The following is a 4,871-nucleotide window of genomic DNA, read 5'->3' on the forward strand; positions in this document are numbered from 1 at the left end:
ATGCAGACTTTGTGCTGTTGAAGCTACAGAGGTCAGCAGAGTAAGTCTGATTCCCTGTAAGGACTTCTCTGTGGACATCCACCCGTTGGCGTTCATATGGCCTTATCCGTTGTGAGTGCCGAAAAACCTCTACTAAAACTAAACACTCTAATCTAGCATCATAGGATGAAAATGAACAACATCCAGCGAATGTGTGACATAGACAAAAGACATTAACATTTGCTGTACAGATCATCAGTGTGGACATCATCAATTTTTGGTTGTTGTTTAGATGTGTGATATTATTCTGAGTTCCCGCGTCCGCCCCTCCGTTAAATGTGCCGTCTGTGTCTGCTGACTGACCGCGTGACAAGCGTGCGGGCCAAGAACATCGCACGCGGGGCGGGCGCCGGTTATGGGCGTGTGAAAAGCGGACAAGTTGTGTCAGTTGTAGCGGCGAGCGTCCAGGTCGTCTGACGGGATCTGTCACACAGCGCGCGCTCTGTCGTGCGTGGAGGAGAGAGGAGGAGGGAGGAGAGAGGAGGCGGAGGAGAGGGGAGGGAGTGTCGTGGCGGGAGGATGGCCGTGTTCCAGGGCCGGGCGAGAAGTGGCGCTATTGTCACCGGCCATCGATCCGGGGAGGTGGGAGGGGCACGGGCTGATTGCTGGGCGGGGCTTACAAGCTGTCCCTTATCTCTCTCTCTCTCTCCCTGCCTCTCTCTACGTCCGTTCTCTCTCTTCTATCTTTCTCTCTCTCTCATTGCTGATGTTGATGATAATACTGTAGTAGTTGTCGCTGTCGCATGTACCCCCATCACCCTCACTCCCCCACTTAAACTCCCCTCTTTTCCTTCCTCCCCCCTCTACCCCTTCCTCCCTCCTTCCCACCCCTGACGTGTCTCTCTAACTTGCAGCCTGTCAAAAAGGCCCTTTCACGGCCTGCTGCTAGCGCTGCTACCACTTATGTTCTTGTTGCCAGCCCGCCAGCCAGTCGTCAGATCTGCCGGAGCTTGTGTTTCCAGCACCGTGCGGCAGTCCAAGATCTCTCCCAGTCTCCGTGTCTCGTCAGACAACTCACCGTCCCCTCCGCCTCCTCCTCCTCCTCCTCCTACCTTCATGAACAACAACAACAACAACGACGACGACAACCGAAACGACACGTCACTACCAGCACCCACCAGATAGTATTTCCTCAACGCCTCTATCCGCGCTGGTAGCAAGACAAGCGAGAACGACGGCTCACAGCATGTTGTGAGGTTTGATCCCACGCCATACCGTCAACACTCTGTGATGCAGACGTCAGATTTTGAGAGACTGTCACCCGGCGAGATGCCAATCCGTCCCGACGTACGCACAGACACACGGATGAGCGGACGCACACACGGGTAGGGGGACAGCGAGGGGAAGAACGACTCGACCGCTGTTGTTCATTCGCCTTCACTCACTCTTCCACGCCCCTGTCACACTCTAGCTGTGCGCGCGACAGTTTGTGATTGTTAGCGTGTACGCGGCGACGGCCACTTGGGACGAACATCTCCCTTATATAACAGCGACCCTTGCTTGGAGCTGAGCAACTACACCACGTCGGCCGAATGTACAACAAGACTTGAGACATTTCGTGCACATTTCCAAAGTCAGTCGAATGTACAACAAGACTTGAGACATTTCGTGCACATTTCCAAAGTCAGTCGAAAGTACAACAAGACATGAGACATTTCGTGCACATTTCCAAAGTCAGTCGAATGTACAACAAGACTTGAGACATTTCGTGCACATTTCCAAAGTCAGTCGAATATACAACAAGACTTGAGACATTTCGTGCACATTTCCAAAGTCAGTCGAATGTACAACAGGACTTGGAACTTTTCTTGGTGAATATACCAAAGGACTTGAAACTGTTCTTGCACAATTCCGAAGTTGGCCGAAAGCACTCGAGACATTTCTCACATATTTTCTCACGTCAAACTTCACAAACTTTCTGACAACACACACTCGTGTGTAAAATATCATCATCATCTGAAGATATACAAAATAACTTGGAGAATCTCGAGTGATGTCCTTTTGGAGACCATCCCCGTCGACTCGCTTCATGAACTTGTCATTTTCAATATAAAACTGTCTGACTCGACGACAAAAGCTTGAATGATCTTGAAGTGGCAAGAAGAACTTCATGCTTCAGGTGGAGACTAAGGAAATCGTCCAAAGCGCTGAACAGAATTATTTTCTGACGGAGTGCGTCTTATGGACGTCCTAATTATTTGCAATGAACATATTATTTGAATCCTTGTCGCCCAGAGAAATAGCCTTCACTTCACTCTGTGTGTGCCACAAGACGGGAAACAGGACCTGGAATTGAAAAGCTTCTCTTCATCCTCCGAACTGTAAGTGTTACAAATATTTATTTTTTCCCACTAATTTTACCAATAACTTTCTTCAGTTTTAGTAAGAGTTTTACGGCACTGGCAATACGAATAGGTCGTATAAGTGCCTAAGATTAGAAATGTTTTTTAGAGCAACATACAAAGAAAGAAGGAGGACAGAGATAAGAAAAATACATATTTGATAGGAAAGAAGGAACAAAACACACCAGAACACCCACCAACCACACATAACAATATATTCCGAATCCTACATCTTTTATCTCTCTTTCCTACTGTCGCAGAAATACTATTTATACATTCAATTACTCTTTAATTGCCCGAACAGACAAACTTACTTTTTAAATGATTATCTCTCCTTTTATGAATTATAAAGAGAAAGACTGCAGTGTCACTAAAATTTATATTGTTGATGTTAACTTTTGAAATGTCAAAGTTTCTTTTGTGTTTGTTTTTTTTTTGTTTTTTGTTTTTCCTATGAAAAACATGTTAGGCTACATATATTTCATTTTACACACGGAGAATTAGAAAAATAAAACCACACACGCACACAAAAAACAATCCAAACCGAACCTAGCAACAACAATACAAAATCAAAAATAGCAGACGTTATTGGGCTTACTTAATTATAAGACTCGTGATACAATCAGATAACTGGAGATTCCAAGAATCTCTCGAGGAGAAGAACAGGAAAAACATATAACACTGGTATGATTGATTTTTTTCTTTTCACAAATGTTTAATTTATCAGAAGTTAGAAAGAAATTATAGGGTTTTAATAAAATTCTCATTAACGGTTGAATCAGCACTTTTGCTGTCATGTTGGAAGAACAAAAGGGATGTGCCACAGTTCGGATTTGGGTGGATTTTTTTGGTCAGCTTTTTAAAGAAATATTACATTTTGTCTCTTTATCATCTTTACAAAAAGTAAATTTCATACACATTCATTGCTGAAAAAAAAAAGATTCTGTTATCTCTACACTACCTCCCTCACTCCCTTTGAAAAAAGGAAAAAAAATTAATCCACAGGAATAGAATGAGAAAAAAATAATATTTATTTAGCGTATTTTCTTTAGGAAAGTGCTCAGTGCGCAGTACAATAATACAAAGAACAGTTTCAATTGTGAACCTTTTATCCCCCCCCCCCCTTTTCTCTCTCTCTCTCTCTCTCTCTCTCTCTCTCTCTCTCTCTCTCTCTCTCTCTCTCTCTCTCCCCCCTCTCTCTCTCTTTCTTTTCTTTCTTTCTCTCTCTCTTTTCTTTCTCTTTCTCTCTTTCTCTCTCTCTCTCATTCTCTCTATTACTCTTTCCACTCACCCTCCTTACAGCTTTACTAATAATACACTGGCCATGGGGGTAAGAGAACTAAAACATGCCCCAGCCAAAGGATGCAATTTTAATTGATTTTTAAACACTATAGCTCGGATCAGGATTCGAAAAATAATGAAAAAAATAATAAATTAATGACACCCCCCCCCCCCCCCGTAAAAAATAAAAGAAACATAAAAAGAAACTAGACTGTCTTGTAGCGCAATAATCTATACGGTTCAGTTGTTCAGGACGCTATCAAGGCTAAATCAAATCACTTTGAAAAGTACTGGACGGCTGCAATTATTGTTCTCTACGAAACTACAATCAGTAACTATTGTACATTTTTATTTTAACAATAAACTCAAACAACAACATCAACCACAATAACAACAGCATCAACAACAACAACAACACATCTTCGGGGCTCCGAACATTTCGAACGGATAGGCTACCACACACACACACAACAACAACAACAACAACAACAACAACAACAACAACAACAACAACAACAACAACAATAACAGCAACAAAAACTACAATGACAACAACAGCAGCAACAACAATAACGACACAGAAAACAATAACACCAGTAATAATAACAACAGAAAAAAGACAACAGCAACACTAATACAGTCAAACTACTACTCAAACCTGCTCTAAAGGCCACCTGTCCAAGACAATCATCTTTACAAATAGCCACTTCTCACTTCCCGCCTTGTGTTTCTTTTTCTGTATTGTTTCTGTACTTTCTTTAGTCAGAACTCAGCGTTTTATGTTACTGTTGTATGTTGTACTGTATTGTAAAGCGCCCAGAGCCTGTGTACTTTATTCGGGGTTGAGCGCTATATAAATGGCATTTATTATTATTTTAACGCCACTGTCTGTTTGTTTGTTGAAGTATAAAAGTTTTACGGCGCTCCCAGCTGCATAAGGTCATATGAGCACCACTGTCTAAGACACACACCTGTATAAAACATACACTTTTCTTCACAACAATAGATGAGCATCTTTTTCGACTGAAATAACAATAACAGCAATTATTTAAAAAAAAGAAAAAAAAAAAGAACAACAGTAGCAGAAACAGCAACAGCACCACTGACAACAGTAGTAGCGACAACAACAACAACAGCAGCAATAGTCGAGCCCCTTTTCGGCCAAGGACACACACAATAATAATAAGTGAGGCAGCGTAGTGGAATCAG

The 4,871-nt window shown here is 42.4% G+C and overlaps 1 protein-coding gene across 1 annotated transcript in view; it reads left to right on the forward strand.

Annotated features, from left to right (window-relative positions):
- The first annotated feature begins 948 nt into the window (after nucleotides 1-948).
- LOC101860450 (zinc finger protein 717) overlaps nucleotides 949-4,871 on the forward strand; it is a 20,470-nt gene continuing 16,547 nt past the window's right edge. Inside the window, exon 1 of the mRNA XM_005110068.3 lies at nucleotides 949-2,360. The gene's annotated coding sequence lies outside the window, so the exon portion shown is untranslated. The remainder of the gene's footprint in view (nucleotides 2,361-4,871) is intronic.

This window comes from Aplysia californica, unplaced genomic scaffold (genome assembly GCF_000002075.1).
Source record: "Aplysia californica isolate F4 #8 unplaced genomic scaffold, AplCal3.0 scaffold00849, whole genome shotgun sequence".
NCBI lineage: Eukaryota > Metazoa > Mollusca > Gastropoda > Aplysiida > Aplysiidae > Aplysia > Aplysia californica.